Raw genomic sequence first — 22,045 nt, forward strand, 5'->3', positions numbered from 1 at the left:
GAGGGCAGCCAGGGCGTCAGAATAGGGAGTTGGTGAATTGGAGTATGCCAGCGCTATGTTGTGCGCTCTAGTTACCTTGAGGTGCTTGAGGAGAATGGCATACTTGTATGGCTCGTCCTGTACTCCTGACATGATTGTCTCTAGGCACATATGCAGCTCGGTATACTGCGCTCGGTCTTCTCTTGTGAAGTCTGGGAATGTGTGGGACCCAATGTAGGGTGTCATAGAGGGCTGTGACACTGACACACGTGGGGGGAGTGGCGTTCTCGGCGAGTCTCCCGGTGCGTTGGGTCTTTGGTTCGTGCTGGGCGGGAACCAGGGGCTGGGTTGCCAGGTACTAGTCCTCAGTGCCGTCTGTTGCTCGAACTCCCCACTGGGGTGTGTTGGGGGTTCATGACGCAGCGTGTCGTGACTGAGACCGGGGCTGCGATGAGCCTCCTGGTCTGAGATGGAGTAGTGCGGGCGGGCCCTCTGCCCTCCCTCGTCCTCAGTCAGGCTTTGTAGTCGCTCGGCTAGCTGCTCTGCAACGTAAGCAGGTTCTTCCCTGAGGGGGGGTCCCATGTAGCTTCGTCGGGGAGGGGAGGGTGCCCTCGACCCTTGGCGTGATGATCTCCGGGAGCTCCGGGTGGAAGAGTGGGGGGTCCCATTCTGGAGCGCTTGCGCCATCATTTGTGCTTGTAGACGGTCTCGCTCCGCCTCGCGCTGCGCATTGACGCAGTCTCGCTCCATGGTTTCTTGAGCCTGGAGGCGCCTCTCTTCCAGTCTGCGATGTTCGCGCTCACCCTGGAGGCGGTCACGCTCACTCTCTCGTTGCGCCTGGAGGCGGTCACGCTCACCCTGGAGGCGGTCACGCTCACTCTCTCTTTGCTCCTGGAGGCGATCCCTTTCCGCCGAAGCGGTTATCGTGGCGATCAGGACTTGCGCTAGCCTCTGGTCGGCCTCGCTTGGGGATGACGCTGATGATGGTGATTTGGAGTTGGCAGGGCTTGGCGGTGACCTGGTCTTCTCACACGCTCCGAGGTCCCTCTCGGAGGCGCTGTACTCTGTCTTCTCCCGCGCTCCGAGGTCCATCTCGGGGGCGCGGTACTCTTTACTTTCATGCGCTCCGGAGTCCATCTCGGGGGCGCGGTGTTCTATGGGTTCATGCACTCCGAGGTCCACCTCGGGGGCGCAGTGTTCTATGGGTATAGTCAAGTCATGCCCCGCTTGTCCCCCCCGTAAGCTAAGTCAGTTTCACTTAAACTAGCTTGGGTCTCTACATCTGGGGTTGACAGGTCGATAAGGTTGGGCATACTTGAGCTACCAATGTTATCCTTGCTTAACGTCCTCGTAGATAAGCTAGGAGGTAAATCTACGGCGTAGCCCTCCAAGTGGTGAGGGGGCTGACGCTGGCGCCTAGGGCGCTCTAATGGGGGAGAGCCGATTGGAGAGTGTCAGCCGCTGGCCATATTATCACTAATATTATTATTACTGATACCCTCCGGCTCGAAGGACCAATTGTAGCTAAGGGGCTACACAACCCTGACTGTATTGAGATATGTTAGATTAAACCACTGCTAAAGAATATGTTAATGGCCAGACAGTATAAGTACACAAAATGGCGGACACTCTATTAACGGCGCAGGGACAGTGATACAAGTTGAACAAGCATTTTAATAGTCATAGCAACATACATATTATATATCACGGTTCTCTTTTAATAATAGAATGTCAGTGCAACAAAGTCAGAGGTAACTATAGTTCCTATACTACGGATACCCGACCGGTGGAGCTCTGAAGGGAGTGAGACGGAGCGAAGCGGCACAGGGAAAAGCAAGATGGTGGCTGGAGACGGTGGGTCTCCCTAGAGCTCCGGCTCCAGAGAAACTGTAGACTGGTGGGATAATCCTGTCGTCGCTGGGAGAAGGGGTCTCGTACGGACCGGTCCTTGTATTCCTAGCGCCCGATGGCAGGTAGTAGTTATATGAGTAGTTATATCCAGAACGTCGCTGGGTTCAACTATAAGTCTCTCCACGTTACTTCGCTTACACAAGTCACTATACTGTGCCAATAATGGCTCGACAATATTATAGTTGTATCTAATTAGCCGTACGGCTCTCTATAACGATACGCTGCTCTCGGTCTGGGTACAACTGCACCAGACGTCTTCTCTCTCACTCTGCTAGTTTTCCTGTGGTCTGAGCCTGTTCACCCATACAGATCAATACGCTCTCTCGGGGCTTGTCCGGGCATGTCTGAACATGTCTAGAGGGGCGCGCGCTCTGGCGCCTACGGCGTTAAGAATGGGACATACAAATAAGCGAATGATGAATCCTGTTAGGCAAACAGATGACGTGAAAATATATATCTTATATATATAAACAATATATAAGTTATACAAATTAATAAACGCAGACTTTCAGTGTTAATCTGGACCTTCAGAACAACTAGGGTTATAGGATAACCTTCGTTTCTACACCTTTTCCAAAAACGTTCAAGCAGTTGAAAGCACTACCTTGAAATTCAGTATTGTTATTATTATTATTATTATTATTATTAGTTACATTCACTATTATTGAGGGACTTCATTTTATTAGTGAATGATTGTAATTTAAGTTGTGTTTTTTATACTGAACGTTTCATAGTTACATCTGTTTTACTGGAGTCTGGATTTTTAATTCAAGTTTTACCTCACCTCCAGACATTTACTGAAAAGCTGCTATTGTGTGATGTTTTTGTATTGAATGCTGTATCTCCATTTCACTGCAAAAATGTTACAATGACACTTTACCTCTTTATCCTGATTTATGTTAAGTGCACTAATCCAATCTTATGCTACAACAATAAAGATGTTAAGAATTGGAATGGTTTGAAATCAGATTTATTTTTCTTCTTCCGTCGATGAAAACTAGACTAAAGGGGGCGGTCAGGTGGCGTAGCGGAGATTGTGCTCGTCACCAATGCAAGAGGCTGCGGTCTCGACTCCCAGAGAGTCAGCATTGCCTTGGCTTGGGCTGATCGCTATACTTTACTCTTTGGCTGAGTTAGGGGGAGGGAAGCCGTGGGTGGGTCCTGGGCGTTGTGGACAGCGACCCCTACAGTTCGTTCAGGGCCCCTGCACAGCGAGGGTAGGATCTGGAGAAAGGTAGTGTGACCTTCCACACGTTACACTCTCCCGGTGAGAATCTGCGCTGCCAGGCTGGCTGCCGGCTGGCTGCACATGTGTCGGAGGAAAGCATGTGACAGTCTCCGGCCTCCCGGACCAACAGTAGGGGGGGGTGCGCAACAACCAGGAAGGGGGTTGGGAATTGGCATAACGACTAATAGTGGGATGGGAGAAAAATCGGAAAAAGGAGGGGGAAAAAGATAGAAATCTTTTTTATTAAAAATAAAATAAAAACTAGACTAAAACTAAGGATAAAAATTGCTAAATGTGACAAACTAATATGCATTTTTGTCTAAAGACTAAAATATCTGCCAAAATGAACACTAGTACAAGACAGCATTATCCAAACAGGAAGAAAGTGGCGCACTCTGGCTCCATTCAGAAGCTTTATAAAATCATCAAGTACACTGTCGTTTCGACAGACAGCTGTTTTTGTCAGGTGAAGACAGCTCGTCTATCGAAACGGTGTACTTGCTGATTTTATAAAACAACTGACTGGTGCCTCAGAGTGAGCTGTACTTTATTCCCGTTAGAACAGGGCTTCCCATTTTCTGTCTCTCCATTCTCCACCACACACTGATTCACCTAGTCAAAGGGTGGATAATTAGATGATGAGTTGAATCAGGTGTGTTAGAGAAGGGAGAGACAGAAAATGTGCAGTGCTTTGGATCCCCAGGAGTAGGATTGGGAAGCACTTAGAATCAAGGGGGTGGCTATCAGGTGCATTGTACTACAAATGTGCAAAAGAGAATGACTGACTTGACTTTATTAGAGTGAACAAGCCGCAGAATTTCACAGCAGTAACATGTAACACATTTGTAAATAGCCCCCCCCCCCCCCCCCCCCCCAAATCTAAATGAAATATGTATTTACAAAACAGACATGACAACATTGATCAAATAATGTTGAAAACATGACAAAGTAACCCGAGTCAGTTTATACCAGGGAAACTCATATTGTTCAGTGGGGAACAAAAGATTTTCAGGAAATCATTATTCTCATTTGGTATGCTACACAAGCCAAAGCATTTAAGAAAATCAATAACAGAAACTGAATTTAAATAATCCACATCAAAACCCACATAATATGAAAGAGTAAAAATAAGAGGCCTTGATTTTCCATTTTAGCTTTAGCATAACAGATGTATTACCCTCAGTACCTCACTCCATCTTTCCCTCACTATCTGGTAACCAGTGGCTGAAGCCCCCCTAAATATAATTTAGCCCCCCTAAGATTAAAAAAAATTAAAATAATAATAATTTAAATTTCTTTTTAATATATATATATATATATTTTTTACATTTGTATTTGTTGAATATAGAGGGTGTATGTATGGTTGTAACTGACTGTAATTGCTCTCTACTGCCCTCATGACTGCATGTATATCTGTGTCCACTGGAGGGCGCTGTAGGCGGAGCGTCTACTGTCTACACCATGTTGGGACTATATAAACCTTGGTTCCCTCCTACTGTTCCTTCTTCTCACTTCTGCCCCTCCCGGAGAGGAGATCATATGGCGGCACGGTGGTGTAGTGGTTAACACTGTCGCCTCACAGCAAGAAGGTCCAGGGTTCGATTCCCGCTTGGGGACCAGGTTTCCATGATGCCAGGTACCCAGGTGGGGTATCTCCCAGGCCTTTCTGTGTGGAGTTTGCATGTTCTCCCCGTGCTCGCAAGGGTTTCCCCCCCGATAAGATAAACCCAATGGAAAAACATGCACAACAACAGATCGCTAACGCTGTGGCGTCCTTGACGAAGACGGACAGGAGCACTTGGATTGGTCCCCTGGCGCGGCTCACGTTGACGCCCGTCTGCTCCCAGCTGCCCTTGGGGGGGAAGGACGACGGGATGGGTTAATCGCAGAGACGAATCGCATCGGCGATTCTAAAGAGACAATGCATGCGTGTGTGTTCCGGTGTGTGTGCTAAAAAACTAACCGCTGTGTGTACCGCTAAAACATTGAGTGTTGTTGCATGCCGAATAAAGACCTCTGCAACAGGTCCTGCATTATTATTATTATTATGTGCTGCTGTATTATGAGACAACATGATAAATAAACCGCTGCCAGCAGAGCAAGGCCAAAGATAGAATACCATGCCTCTTGTATACATTATTGTCGCCCCATTGCCAAATCTGTTAACAGGTTATGGGCCCAGATCTCGCAGGTGCGAAATAATAAAGGTAGTTAGCTTAGCTGACGTGTAGGCCAGAGCAGCACCGGGAGTACCGCGTGGCTAGATACTAGGCCAACGGAGCTAAAGCTACACCAACCACCTACCACCAAGAAAGAGGATGGCGACCAAGGGAAGAAGGAAGTGGCCCACATTTAACGGGAAAGCGGAAGGATATGAGCTCTGGGAAGAGCGCATGCTATGTTGCATGCACAGCGCGGGACTCAAGGCGGAGGACCAAGTACAAGACGACAAACTAAACACGGACACATACTGTGAGTTGGCGCCGCTGCTCAACGATACGAGCTTGGGACTAATATTCCGCGACACGAAGGACAAAGGCCGAGAAAGCCTGGGAGTGTTGAGGGAGCATTACATCGGACGGGGAAGGCCCTGAGTAGTGTCCCTCTACGTAACGTTAACGGCCCTGAAGAAGGGGCACACAGAGACGATGACAGAATACATCATCCGAGCTGAGCAGATCATGACGGCGCTCAAGAGTGCAGGAGAGGCACCAGGAGGGGCTAATGATGGCAATGGTGATGAGAGGACTGCCGGAGTTATACAGGCCGTTCGCGCTACTGGTTACCCACGGTTCAACGGACATGACATTGGGGCAGTTCAAAGCCAAGCTGCGGAACTTTGAAGCTTCAGAGGATATCCACCCAGACGTCGCGGAAGCGGGGGGGATAGCACTGAAAGCCCGAGCGACACAGAGGGAAAGGGCCAGGCCCACGACGAAGCTGACGTGTTGGCGATGCGGAGAGAACGGGCATCGGAGAGATAACTGCAACAAGACAGTCTGGTGCAACTTCTGCAGATCATCGGGGCACACAGACAAAGAGTGCAGAAAGAAACGAGACACCAGAGCGCCCGATATGCACATGGGCAAGATGTCGGCCAGAGACGAGGTGGCACACATGGACAAGATGGCGGTGACGGACGAGACCGCGACTACAAACAAGATGGCGGCGATGGACGAGATCGCGGCCGCGGCCAAGATGGCGACTGTGGACGAGATGGCGACTACAGACAAGACAACAGAGATCGCATGACGGGTCGAGATGACGCACGAAGAGCGGCGGGACGAGAGGATTTCGTTTTCGGGGCGCGGACTACAGGCGTCACCCGGCCAACACAGCACCGGCAGCTCCCGAGGAGGGGGTTGATCGTAGACACAGGTGCGTCGTCCCACATCATCAACAACAGGAGCAGTTTCAAGAACTTCGATAAATCCTTCGAGCCGGAGGGACACAGCATGGAGCTGGCAGACGGGAAGCGCACCTACGGGTTGGCGCAAGGGAGAGGAGACGCACAGGTACGCCTTATAGACAGTAAGGGACGTCGGTGTACAGTGACATTAAAGAATGCTTTATATATACCCTCGTTCCCACAAGAACTATTCTCAGTCAAATCTGCTACTGCTAACGGCGCCGAAGTGTTCTTCAGTGAAGGTAAAGATGTTCTTGTAGAACGAGATGGTACGCGGTTTAATATCGACATATATGGGAGAATGTATTACTTACAAACGGAGTGCAATAATAATGACAAGTGTAATGTGACTGTTAGCCATGACATCCAGACGTGGCATGAAATTATGGGTCATTGTAATCACGAGGATTTGCTAAAGCTACAAGCAGTGACAGACGGTATGCACATTAAAGGTGAGAGGCATAGACCTGACAAAGAATGTGAAGTTTGCATAAGAGGGAAGTTTACTCAAACAAGGAACAGGGGCCCCACGGAGAAAGTAAAGAGACCGCTGGAGCTAGTTAACACCGACCTAGCCGATCCAGTAAGGAACGAGTCCATAGGTGGCTTTAACTACGTACAGTCCTTTACAGATGTGGGTACAGGCAGGGCCGCCTCAGGGGGTGTGCGAGCAGTGCGGTCGCACAGGGCCTCGCGGGAAGGGGGGCCTTGCAAAATAAAAATTAAATAAAAATTAAAAAAAAATATGTTTTATTTATTATTATTATTATTATTATTATTTTTTTTTTTTTGCGAGGCCCCCCTTCCCGCGAGGCCCTTTTTCATCACAGACCTAAAATCTAGTTTTGCTTATATGCTTATATATTTCACATTAGACACGTTTGTAGAATGTGTCTGACTTGTTCCTGGGTCTGCAGACATACTCACTATTGGAGCTCTGGGGCTCTGCAGCAGACATACTATTGGTTTCAACGAAGGGAGTGGTTACTTACATCATGTGTAGTACGCCGGCGTGCGTCAGCTGCGTTTGACTATTTCGCGCGTGCAGCTTTTGACTATTATGCTTAGTTATGCCAGCCAAGACGAAGAGGTCGGTCATTATCAGTCGGTCGGTCACCAAGGAACGTTGACGAAAGGACTCTCGCTGGCGGGACAAATGGCCGGAGCCTTGTCATGGTGCAGTCGGGATATAGCCATGATGATGTCGGCTAGTAGCTAGCTTAGCTAAAGGCTAACTAGCGTTAGCTAACCTAGAGACAGCACATGCAGCCAAGATGAAGAGGATGGTCGTTTGGCAGATGAACTTCGTCAACTCCACGCGGTTGTCTCCATCCTCTTGGACGTTTGGTGAGTTTTTAACCTATTCTATTAACTCTATTCTATTCCCGCCGTGGACATCTCTCTCTCTCTCTCTCTCTCTCTCTCTCTCTCTCTCTCTCTCTCTCTCTCTCTCTCTGGAGCTAAACTGGCCGACTAGCTGTTGTAGTACTACTAGTAGCTAACGGTGTGTGGCCTGGTGTCAGCACCTGTATTGCTTTTATCACATTGTACAGTTTTTCAGTGGTAGCCGCATAGCTTGCTTCTGCATTAGCTAATGGTTAGCGATAGCCGGGTTGAGCTAACTGTTAGCCAGTTAGCTGTTTAGCTACGACGTTAGCTGCCGGCTGCGCTCGGCTGGGAATGTTCGTTTGATGCTATCAGTTAGCCTAGAGACTAGTTAGCTGTTAGCTTGTGCTACGACCATTGACATTAGCCGTGAGAATAGCAGGGGGTTCTGGCACTCTGACTACGACATCATCTTTGACAGAAGATGTAGTCGGGCCTGCACCATGACAAGGCTCTGGCCATAGCTTATTTTTGTCCCGCCAGCGAGAGGCCTTTCGTCAACGTGGAGACCTGTGTTGCGGCCTTTCGCCCTGCGTTCCTTGGTGCAGGTAAGATTAATGAAAATGTCATGACATTACCCCACTCTTCCTTCCTTCCCCTCCCGAATGTTTTGTTAATAACGATATTTTTTTCCAGGCAAAACATATGTTACTTCACAACATTTGGAGATACGACATGTGCTGTGTGTGAATTCATTGTCTTGGTCGTTTGTGTAGCTTGGGTAGCGTTGGGCCGTTGGCCAAAGCTGTGTGTGGCCTGGTGTCAGTAGCCTACCTGGCTAGCCTTTAGCTGTCGGCCATTGGCTCCTTGCTGCTTTGTTTTCTCTGGTATAGACAGGCCTGTACACTGCGATGATATGATCGCAAATTGCCCCCTAATTTGGTCCGTGCGAGTTTAAAATAATATCTGGGGGCAAGCTTGCGAGTGGTGATTTCAACCCTTCATTCGCATTTCACTCCTAAATTAATCCATACAAATTGTAGTAAAACATTAGCCTACAACCAGGGCTGTACAGTGCAATATAATGTTGCGGTTGTAATTTCATTAGACAGACCAGCGCGGACCTTTAATAACATGCAATTTAATTGACACGAGCAATGAGCTAACGGTAGCTACCATTAGGATTATGCTAAGCTAACTAGCGATCTCTGCTAACCCTGGAAAACGGTCAAAGCGGACTCCACAAGACTAGTTCCATTCGTGAGGAAAGGGGGTGAGTTATATTGACAACGCTTGACAACAGAAGTTTAAACATAACTTCATATTTATTGGTTATTCATTTCTGTATATCATTGAATTTCCATCTCCGTGTGTCTCCGTCTCTTCCTGTTTACATTCGAGTGTGACGTCATCACCTACGGCAGCTTAGACTATCAAAACGCGAAGGGGGGGGCTGGCTCTCTTGTTCGTTCTCGCCCCCCCCCTCTCTCTCTCTCTCTCTCTCTCTCGCTCTCTCTCTACATTCAATGATTTAAAGTAGCCAAATGTTACACACAGTATAAATACTAACTGGATAGTTGATGATATAAACATTTAATTTCATTATCTGAAATATTCTAAAATCATTAAGTCTGTGTGATTATTATTTTCTCACAGTAGTGTGTGTGTGTATATATATATATGTGTGTGTGTGTGTGTGTTTGGCTAAAGTGGATAGAAAAAGGCACCCAAGAGTTTTTATATAAATTGTCTTAGATGTAAATAATTTTTTTTATTAGTGTCAGTAGACTACTCTTAGTACATTTTCATAAAATTATTTTTTAAAGCATCTTCATGGTTTAATAATGCAAACATATGTTGCAGGGACTTATTATAATCATCATATTGGCGTGACTGTATGCATCAAAGGGTTAAATCAAGCATTTTTGATGCATGTCAAAATATCGCGATATCATTTAGAGGCCATATCGCCCAGCCCTACTATAATGGTAAAATAGTTATTTAAAAATGTGCCCCTAAAAAATATTCTTTGCCCCTAAATTTCTCATTTAGGGGCAAGTGTGCCCCTAGTGAAAAAGCTTAGCGTACAGCCCTGATAGACCCTCTTCTCTTTGGATTTAAGTGTTGATCTTTGTCCTTTTGGATCTATGTATATTCATGTTGCCTTTGTGAAGTTATCTTTTCCTTCTGTTTTGTTCTTTCATTAAAAGTTGAATATCCTTTAGGGGGTCATCTTTGCTTATCTCTCTCATACATGCTCTCTCTCTAACACACACACACGACAAACACACATGCTCTCTCTCTCTCTCTCTCTTTCTAACACACACAGTCTGCCTATGGCGGCCTTTCTCGATGGCTAGGCTGTGCTCGCTGAGTCTGTACCTAGTCAAGGATCTTCAGTCACAGTGCTCAGGTATTCTGCCACTGTGTACTCTCTGTTTAGGGCCAAATAGCATTTCAATTTATTTCCAATGTGTCTCTCTCTCTGTACACTGTATATTGACTGTAGAACGGGAGCTCTCTCTCGCTCTCTCTCTTGCTATATGTTGACTGTATCATGCCCAGCCTCGGGCAGCGCTATTATTTACGAATATGTTGACTGTATGAAAAAATTAAAAATTAAAAATAATTTTTTTATATATATATATATTTTTTTACCTTTTGGGGGGGGGGGGGGGCCTCGCGTTTAAATCTCACACAGGGCCTCGCATTTCTCCCAGGCGGCCCTGGGTACAGGCGTAGTGTTCGTCTATTTCCTCAAAGCAAAGAGTGATGCGCTCCAAGCCACGGAAAAGTTCCTTGCCGATGTAGCCCCCTATGGGGAAGTAAAATGTTTGAGATCAGACAACGGGACCGAGTTTACGAACAGAGTTCCAATCACTGCTAAGAAAGAACAGGATCAGACACGAGACGTCATGTCCCTACTCCCCACATCAGAACGGGGTAGCAGAGAGGGAATGGCGCACCCTTTTTGAAATGGCCAGGTGTAAGCTAGACGATAGTAACATACCGAAGAGCCTGTAACATTATGCGGTACAAGAAGCTGCTTACACCAGAAACAGGTGTTTTAATAAACACACGGGCACCACCCCATATACAGCAATGACTGGGAAAAGATGTAATCTAGCCAGAATGCACAAATTCGGATCAGTGTGCTATACTTACCAGCAGGACAGAGGCAAGCTTGAGTCCAGATGTGAAAAAGGGTTCTTTGTAGGACACGACAGAGGGAGCCCAGCACTCCAAGTCTACTATCCCGGTAAAGGGAAGGTGCAAAAGCACAGACTAGTGAAATTTGTCACCAAGACAACGTGCGAAATCGAGACACAGACAGAGGAGCCATGGCTGGACTCCGGGGTAAGGTATGGGGGGACAGAGACACCCCCGCCTAGCGTACTGAGCACAGGCGTGCAAGCAGACAGCCAGCCACCCCCAGAGGGCGATGACGAGGAGCACCCGAGGGTGACGTCAAGTGCCCCAAGCAGTGGGAGGTATCCCTCAAGGGAACACAAACCCCCAAAATATCTGAAAGATTATGCCCGGAGAGGGAGTGACGAGGATGACAGTACACTCGCCGATATTGACTACTGCTACAGAGTGGTGTGTGGCGTGCCTCAGTCCTTTAAGGAAATCATAGTGTCCCCAGAGTCGAGTAAGTGGGAGAGAGCGATGGACGAGGAGATGAGGTCCTTAGAGGACAACCACACTTTTACTCTCACACAATTGCTAGAGGGCAGACAGACAGTGGGAGGAAAATGGGTGTACTCAATCAAGGAAGGGATCGAAGGCCACGAAAAGTACAAAGCGAGATTTGTAGCTAAAGGTTTCAGCCAGAGGGAGGGGATAGACTATGGTGAAACATTTTCCCCCACCGCCAACCTGACCAGTGTAAGGGTAGTGGTTCAGAAAGCAGCTGAGGACAATCTGATTCTACATCAGATGGATGTGAAGACAGCCTATCTGCACGCACCCATAGATAGGGAGATATATATGGAACAACCTGAAGGTTATGAAAAGAAAGGGGAAAAGCTAGTGTGACTGTGCAGGCTAGAAAAATCCATTTACGGCCGAAATTGGAACGAGATGCTCCACACATGCCTCATCAAGGATCACTTCCTACAGAATACAGTAGACCCCTGTGTTTACTCAAGGGAGTCAAAAGAGTCAGGGAAAGTGATAATCGTCATTTGGGTGGATGATTTGATCATCGCAGCAGACAACACCAGGAACCTAGATCAGGTGAAAGGTATGCTCTCCACCAGATTCAAAATGAAAGACCTTGGCAGGTTAAAGCATTTCCTAGGTATGGACTTTGAGCAGTCGGAAAATTGTGTAACAGTATCCCAGAAGAGATATGTGGAAAAGATCCTGAAACGTTTTAACATGCAGGAATGTAGAACAAGGGAAACACCATGTGATCAGAAACTTGATTACCAAGAGGATACTCAGAAACTGACAGATGTAAAAATGTACAGGGAAGCCGTGGGTAGCCTCATCTACTTAACAACATGTACCCGCCCTGACCTGTGTTTTGTAGTGAGTAAGTTGTCACAGCATTTCGCTGATCCCACAGAGGAACACTGGATCACAGTGAAACATGTTTTTCGTTATCTAAAAGGTACAGTAGATAAACTACTTTGTTTCAGAAAGAGCAGCGAAGGCCTAGGGCTTAAAGCCTACAGTGATGCAGATTGGGCTGCTGACACCACAGATAGGAGTACAACTGGATACTGTGTTAGTTTAAACACAAACAGCTCACTGGTTTCATGGAAAACAAAGAAGCAGCCCACAGTAGCACTGTCAACTTGTGAAGCCGAGTACATGGCTCTGGCCATGACGATACAGGAGTGTATTTACCTAGAACAACTGCTCGGAGGGATGGATAACTATGTATATAAGAAAACTGTTGTTTATGAGGACAACCAAGGTACTATTGCCATTGCGAGAAACCCTGTGTGCCGACAGAGGTGTAAGCATATGGACATAAAGTACCACTTCATCAGATCTGTCATCAGAGAAGAAAGAATGACACTGATTTATTGTCCAACAGATGACATGGTAGCAGACGCTATGACGAAACCTGCTTCCAAACTGAAATTGAAAAGATTTGCAGAGGTTATGTTTGGTGTGTAAATATTGAATGCCATACTCTTTTTGATGTTCTAAGACTGTGTTATTTCCTTTGTAAATTGTTTTGAAGAGTCCATACAGAATGTTAAGCAACCATAAGTGAGAGTGTTGAATATAGAGGGTGTATGTATGGTTGTAACTGACTGTAATTGCTCTCTACTGCCCTCATGACTGCATGTATATCTGTGTCCACTGGAGGGCGCTGTAGGCGGAGCGTCTACTGTCTACACCATGTTGGGACTATATAAACCTTGGTTCCCTCCTACTGTTCCTTCTTCTCACTTCTGCCCCTCCCGGAGAGGAGATCATATGTGCTGCTGTATTATGAGACAACATGATAAATAAACCGCTGCCAGCAGAGCAAGGCCAAAGATAGAATACCATGCCTCTTGTATACATTATTGTCGCCCCATTGCCAAATCTGTTAACAGTATTGTTTTTATTCTTGTTTTATTATTATTATTATTATTAATTAAGACATGGATTGCCGGTAGTAGCCTGTTTACCTCATTGGTTAACTACATAAAAAAAAACGTCATGGTAACTGTAACTGACCGCCAAGGGTAAAGATGCCTATCATCTTTACTGTCAGTAAGCTTTGATTTGCGTTGGTCTAGATCAGGGGTGGGCAACTTTGTATATGGTGAGGGCCACACAATTTCCACAATCAATCTGGTGGGCCGCATTGTTTATCGGCAGTCCCGCCAGTAGTACCCCATCACTCAAATAGCCCATAATAGTCACAGATGTGATAAATAAGGTATATAAACAATTATAATTTGTTGTAACTTTATTTTTATTCCATTTCAAATGCATTTAGTAATGCAATTTTAACTTTATGAATTTATAAACAGCTGAATCAATTATAATTAAGGCTTCTAATAAAATAAATGTATGAACTTAAAGCCCACTGCTCAACAAACACAAAGCAGCATTCCTGCTGCATTTCACTACAACAGTAAATCAAAAGTGCAATGATTTTGTTAAATGTATAAACTTGTATCCTGCTACTAAACAAAACAGTATAACACTGAAATGCATGTTATGGATATGAAGCACTCAGGAATGTTTTGTTTAGTAGCAGGATAAAAGTTTATACATTTAACAAAATCATTTATTATTGCACTTTTGATTTACTGTTGTAGTGAAATGCAGCAGGAATGCTGGTTTGTGTTTGTGTTATTAGTGTTATCTGAACACTACAAAAGTAAACAAGTAAAGTGCAAGTAAAGTAAAGTGCAATACTACATGCCTCCCATTGACCCTTCATCAAATTGGCATGACATTCACCCTCGCCACACAGTGGGTCAATAATGGTTATAATAATAATAATAATAATAATAATAATGGTCCCCTCTCTACACCTCTCCATCATCCCCCCCCCTCTCTACACCTCTCCATCATCCCCCCCTCTCTACACCTCTTCATCATCTCTCCCCCCACCTCTCTACACCTCTTCATCATCTCCTTCCCCCCCTCTACACCTCTTCATCATCTCCTCCCCCCCGTCTTTAATGAGACACTTGTGGTCTCTCTTGTTGGCGCACAATAGCAGGAATGTCAACGTCAATGTTTGTGCATGCGATCTGCATCAGATGAAATAATGTTTCATCTGACAGCCTGTTTCTCTCCTTTGACTTGATGTGCTTCATGTTTGAGAAATTGCTCTCACATATGTATGTGCTCCCAAACATACTGGCCATAGAGAGGGCAAAGTCCCTGAGGAGTGGGAAGCGGGGCTCAGGTAGCAGTTTCCAAAACGAAATTCCCCTCTCATTTCTCTTTGCTTGAAAAAAAGGATCTGACTGTAGCTCGCACAGTTCAAGCTGCAACGGTGGGGGCTGCTCTGACACCGTAGCGGTGAGGGGGCCGGCAAACAGCGCTATCTGTGACTGCATGCCGTTGAAATCTTCAAACCGATCATTGAATTGCATTTGCAGTGTTTCAATGTCGCTCCTGTACTTTCCGAATGTGTCCTTATATTTGGGGTCAGCTGTGCGCATCTCTGTGCGCATTTCTTCACATGCAGAAAAGTGTGTGGACAAGTCCGGGTGGTCAGATAAAAGGCAATGTTTGAAAAGGGCAAGTTTCATCTTAAAGGCGTTCATGTGTGCATAGAGATCCGATACCGTTTGATTTCTTCCCTGCAATTGCAAATTGAGGCGATTAAGGTGCGAAGTGATATCCGTGAGGAAGGCCATGTCACAGAGAAACGCTGTATCTGAGTTTAGTGCAGTATGCGCTTGTGTCGCTCGTCAGTTGCTCATCCAAGAATGTGGGGATTTCTTTACGCAGCGCAAAAAACCTCTCCAAGCACTTCCCACGGCTCAGCCATCGGATTTCTGTGTGTAGCTGCAAGTCGCCATAATCAGTGTCCATCTCTTTCAAAAAAGAGACAAACTTTCTATGGTTTAGTGACCTGGCCTCCACGAATTAGATTGGTAACCTTGGTAACCAAATCCATATCATGGCTGTAGTCAAGCTTCTTGGCACAGAGAGCCTCCTATATCAGATAAAAAAAAATAAAAACTATTTAACGACCCTCGCATATAATTTGACTACAATCGACTCGCATTGGTCATTATTAGTGACCCACAATAGATGGAAATTATGTTAGCGAACTTACCTGATGTATAATGCAGTGCAGCATTGGACACTCAACGCCACTCTGCCTTAGAAGCCCGGCGAATCCTGTGCGTTTTCCTTTCATTGCCGGTGCTCCATCGGTAACAACAGTTTATCAAAACCCCCATATTGCTGCATGGCACTTTCAACAGCGTTGAATATGTCCACACTAGGGCTGACCCCTATTAGTCAAATAGTCGACTAATCGATCGAAAGGAGCCATAGTCGACTGCCAACTCTTCTTAGAAAAAAAAAAAAAAAAAAAAAAAAAGTACAATTTTTTTTTTTTTTTTTTTTTTATAAATATTGGCCTGGGGCCGCATGGAACGTCGGTGAGGGCCGCATGCGGCCCGCGGGCCGCCAGTTGCCCATCCCTGGTCTAGATGATCAATTTCTCTGTATTGGCTCAGAATACTGAGCCCTCTATTTATCTATTTAAGAAAATAATATTTCGGAGCCACTTGTGCACTTTCATTTAGTGTCCACATGGGGGCAGAGCTCGTCTTCCTTTAGTATAAAGTCACAGCTTCCTGTGTGACCAAGGCGGAAGTAATTCAGAGATAACGACGGAGCAGGCAGCGAATATGTATGATAGAAGGACCTTACTCCAGTTAAATTAACTACCCTTGGTAAAGCGGAATAAGGTATGTCGAACACTCAAATGTATTATTATTATTACTGTTGTTGAAGATATGTTGTTGTATATTTATGTGTGTAACCGCCAAACATTTATAAACATATAAAGTGGTGCACTCACGAAGTAGATTCTAATCAAAGGCACCTGCTGCCGGACAAGTAACGTTATTATATATCATTGTTTTTCCCTGAGTGCCTTTGTTATGGAAGACGAGTTCACCTTTTAAATATCTTTGAATGCAATTGTTTGTTTGAACACTTTGGTATAATAATGAACAACATGTGAACAATATTGAAATGTGAAATATATAACTAATTGTATGTTTGTGTTTGACTGTCCTATGCAGTTTTCACGGTGCAAACGGGGTGCAAACGGAGCAAATGATGCAACCGTCACTACCTGTACAAACACGGTGCAACTACCAAAGAAAGGCTACAGTACTGCTAAGCTGAAATGCAAGAGAAAAAAGAGAAAATAAATAAAAGCATCTGTACGAAACATAACCGCATCTTTATTTCAACACCAAGCCGGGGGGCAGTTACAGTGAAAACTTACCGACCAGTGGTGAGCGAGGACTTACCCGTACTCTGAAGATGATCAACAGTGAGTAAAACCCATACTCTGAAGATGATAAACAGTGAGTAAACCCATACTCTGAAGATGATAAACAGTGAGTAAAAACCCATACTCTGAAGAGGATAAATGTATTATGAAACCTCATTCTGAAGTGGATAAATGTGAAATAGACCTTACTCTGAAGAAGATGGATGTATTATGAAGACTTTATTCTGAAGTGGATAAATGTACAATGAAGACCATACTCCAAAGAAAATGCATGTACAATGAAGACCTCACTCTGAAGAAAATACATGTACAATGAAGACCATACTCTGAAGAGAACACATGTATGTTGAGGACCCTACTAAAGAAAATACATGTACGAAGAGAAGGAAGAATGAGCCTACTGAGTTAACCTTATGCTGTCTGGTATCCATCCCAGCCAACCCACGGACGTGTGGAAACTCCTGTATATCTAATTAACCCTATGCTGTCTGGTATCCATCCCAGCAAACCCACGGACGTGTGGCAACTCCTGTATATCTAATTAACCTCATGCTGTCTGGTATCCATCCCAGCAATACCACAGATGTGTGGCAACTCCTGTATATCTAATTAACCCTATGCTGTCTGGTATCCATCCCAGCAAACCCACGGATGTGTGGCAACTCCTGTATATCTAATTACCCTCATGCTGTCTGGTATCCATCCCAGCAATACCACGGACGTGTGGCAACTCCTGTATGTTTAATGAATATTATGCTGTCTGATATCCATCCCAGCAAGTGGAACTCTTAAATACCATCTAGTTATTTGATATTTTGAGTGTATGTGATCAAGCACAATGTCGGCCCAAGAAGACAAAGCTGGCAACCTCTTGGAGTTGGAACAGAACAGAACGGGTGCTCGCCAAAGAACTCTAACCGAGAAAGGAAAAGAAAACCGTGAAGTGGAGGATAAGAGGAATGAGAAAGCTTTTAACATAGCTTATCAGAAGTGGAAAAAGATAGCCAAGGAAGCAAGAGGGAAGCTAAGAACCTTCTGTCCAGCAGAAGAACTTGAAAGACTTAAACAAGACATTCAAGCAAGTTGTGACTTAGTAAGAAGTTTATATGAGTCCATTTTACGTAACCATGCCACAACTCCTGAGATCGCAAATAAAATGGACGCCTGTATTCAGCTGACGACAGACACCCAAGAGCTTGTGTGTAAGCAGCTGGAAACAAAAGAGGAAGATTTTAATGAAAGACTTGAGAAGGAGAGGGTGAGAATAGCTCTGAACAAAGAAGAGTACAGATCTGTATATGGTCACACAAATACTGAAACAATTCACTCTCAACGTTCCAAGGCATCAAACAGGCGGAGGGAAGCTGAACTCGCGGCTAAAGTAGAAGAGGTAAAAGCCATTCAAGTGATCCAGGCTCAGCAAACCAGTCTCCTCCAACTAGAGGGGGAAGAGGCAGCCATGCTGATGGAAATGGAGAAGGTGAAGGTACAGAGTCGACGTAAGCTGGAGGAGGAGAGGATGAAGTTACAGCAGCTACAAGCAGAGAAGGAAGTCCAGGTAGCAGCAGCCCGAGTGAGGGCATACAGTTCGGGAAGTGATCTAGACAACGAAGAAGAAGAAGTCACTGACCATGAAATAAATACTGCTCACCAAAATCCTGAATATAGTGCTCCGCTACATCCTACAGCATTCCAACGTCAAGCATCTCCCAGCGCGACGGCAAACCAAGAGGCCTTCAGTCTAGCCGAAGCAATCACAAGTGCATTAAGCATGAATCGCCTACCTACACCAGAACCAACAATATTCAACGGTGACCCTATGAAATTTGTTGATTGGAAGATGACCTTCATGACCCTGATACACCGAAAGCCTCTCCCAACAAGTGATAAGATGTTTTATCTGAAAATGTACCTTACTGGAGAAGCTCGTAAGTCTGTGGAAGGATTCTTTTACAGAGACTCCGAAGAAGCATATAAAGGTGCCTGGAGAGTGTTGGAAGAGAGGTATGGAAACCCCTTCATTATACAAAGGGCGTTCAGAGACAAGCTAATGAGATGGCCTAAGATAAACACAAACGATCCTCTGGCGCTCCGAGAGTTTGCAGACTTCCTACAGGGATGCACAGAGGCAATTCCACATGTCCGAGGACTGGACATCTTGAACGACTGTGAAGAGAACCACAAACTGCTCAAGAAACTACCTGAGTGGATTGTGCGAAGATGGAGCAGGATCATCGTAGAAGAGCTAGATAAATCTGGAAGCTATCCAAGTCTTGCACACTTTTCAAAGTTTCTGAACAAAGAGGCACGAATAGCTTGTAACCCCATCGCTACCCCACTACTGTTGAACTCCAGAGCCTCAGACGAGAGGTTTTCCAAGAGAGCCAGAGCGTTGAATACAAGCACTCACATAAAGAGCAACATCGTGGAGACACAGTATTCACCCTATAGAGCCAGACCACCTTGCCCAATCTGCAAGAATGAGAATCATGGCATTGCTACATGCACTAACTTCGCATCAAGGTCTATAGAGGATAAGAGAACGTACATCTACCAAAATCACCTCTGCTTTGGATGTCTAAAGAAGGGACACTCCAGCAAGGACTGTAAACGGCGACATACCTGCAACACCTGCAACCGTCGTCATCCAACGTGTCTGCACGAAGAGAGGTCACAAGCACCAGAGACAACCCAGAGTGGCACATCTACTGCAAACTACCGGGGCCAAGAAGTCCGCAGAGTCGTGTCTCACACTACAACCCGATGTGCTTCTGCGACCTCAAGCATTGTCCCAGTCCTTGTGTCTTCAGTTCAAGAGCCACAGATAACGGTGCTCACTTACGCACTACTCGACACACAGAGTGATACAACGTTTATCTTAGAGGACCTGCTTAAGGAGTTAAGTGTGGAAAGTCAACCTGTGAAGCTGAGACTCAGTACAATGACTGCTGTAAATACAGTTATAACCAGCAAGAGTGTCAGCGGCCTACAAATCAGAGGACTCCATTCTGCAAACAACATCAGAGTGCCACAAGCCTACACTCGTAGCTTCATCCCAGTAGACAAATCCTACATTCCTACTGGTAAAACAGCGCTACAGTGGCCTCACCTCAAGCATCTCGTAAACAAGTTACCATCACTTCTAGACTGTGAAGTGGGTATGTTAATAGGATGCGATTGTCCCTCAGCGCTAGCTCCACTCGAAGTCATCACAGGCTGTGAAAACGAACCTTTTGCACAGAGGACAGAGCTTGGCTGGAGCATAATAGGCTCATCTAACCCTCATCTGGACCGACAAGGGAGCCAGAGCTTTGTACATAGAGTGTCAGTAAAAGAAATACCAGCCCCGTCTACAACAGATGTCCTTAAAGTACTTGAGTCGGACTTCTCTGAAAGGAACTACGAGGACAAGTACGTGTCTCAAGAAGATGTTCACTTCATACAATTCCTCAGCGAGAACATCAGACAGAAAGAAGATGGACACTACGAGATGCCTCTACCTTTCAAGGGTAGCAGCCCACCATCCCTACCAAACAACAAGAGACTAGCTACAGTCCGCCTCCAGTCTCTAAAGAAGAAGCTAAAGACGGATAAAGAGTATCACGAACGCTATAAGGCTTTCATGAAAGACATCATCGAGAAAGGTGACGCAGAACTTGACCATACCACTTCATATGGAGAGACCGCTTGGTACCTTCCTCATCACGGCATTTACCACCCTCAAAAGCCTGGCAGGCTACGGGTCGTGTTTGACTGCTCAGCTAAATTCTGTGCAGTTTCCCTAAATGACTGTCTATTGACCGGTCCCGACTTAATCAACTCCCTAATAGGAGTTCTATGCCGCTTCAGAAAGGAAGACGTGGCCATAATCTGCGACGTGGAAAGAATGTTCCACCAGTTCTTCATCCACCCTGACTCTCGAAAATACCTCAAGTTCCTGTGGTGGAGAGAAGGTGATTTGGAAACGGAACCACAGGAATACAGGATGGCAGTTCACCTCTTTGGAGCTGCTTCGTCTCCTGGATGTGCCAATTTTGGCCTAAGGTACATGGCACACCAACATAGAGAAGACTACCCAGCAGCCTCAGCCTTCATTGAGAAGAACTTCTACGTTGATGATGGGTTAGCCAGCGTTTCATCAGTCGAAGAGGCCAAGAAACTGATCATCGAGGCACAAAAATTGTGCAAACGAGGAGGCCTACGCCTCCACAAATTCAACTCTAACCACAAAGACGTCCTCGACTGTGTGAAACCCTCAGAAAGAGCAACAATCACTGACCCTCTCGAACTTAAGCTGGAAGCAACCCCAACTGAGCATGCACTTGGCCTTCAGTGGTCTATAGACAACGACACCTTCAGCTTCAATGTCAACATGAAAGACCAGCCTTCAACCCGTCGAGGAATCCTCTCCATCGTCGCCTCTCTTTATGACCCACTCGGGTTTGTTGCCCCATTCACCCTAAGCGGAAAACGCATACTCCAAGAACTATGCCGCAGAGGCATAAGATGGGACGATCCACTGCCAGATGACTTAAAGCCACGGTGGGAGGAATGGAAGATCGGGCTACATAACTTAAAGGAATTCACAATCCCTAGATGCTATCACCCACATGACTTCGGCAACATCATCAAGACGGAACTGCATCACTTTGCCGATGCCAGCAGCATGGGGTATGGCGCTTGTTCCTACCTCAGGTACAAAAATGACAAATACAGTACACTCCAGTCTTGTGATGGCCAAAGCAAGAGTAGCACCCACAAAGGTCTCAAGCATCCCACGACTAGAGCTCTCAGCGGCAGTGGTCGCAACCAAATTAAGTGTGTTGCTGAAAAGAGAACTGCAGATGAAGATCGATGAAGAATTCTTCTGGACAGATTCACAAGTAGTTCTGGGCTACATCAATAATGAGGCAAGAAGGTTCCATGTGTTCGTCGCGAACAGAGTCCAACTGATAAGAGAAAACACTGACCCAAGCAAATGGCACTATATCGAAACAGCAGAGAACCCGGCAGATCATGCCTCCAGAGGCCTTCAGGCATCTCACATTCCTTCAACAAACTGGATGTCAGGTCCTACATTTCTCTGGGAGCAAGAAGTACATCCCAAACTGAATCCCTTCGCAGACCTACTCGTAGGCGATCCTGAGGTTAAGGCTGTCCAAGCTTTCACAACCAAAGTTAACAGTTGTACAGACATTCTAAGTCGCCTAAATCAGATCTCTTCATGGTCAAAGAT

The sequence above is a fragment of the Notolepis coatsorum genome (genome assembly GCF_963971535.1).
Source record: "Notolepis coatsorum genome assembly, chromosome: 6".
NCBI lineage: Eukaryota > Metazoa > Chordata > Actinopteri > Aulopiformes > Paralepididae > Notolepis > Notolepis coatsorum.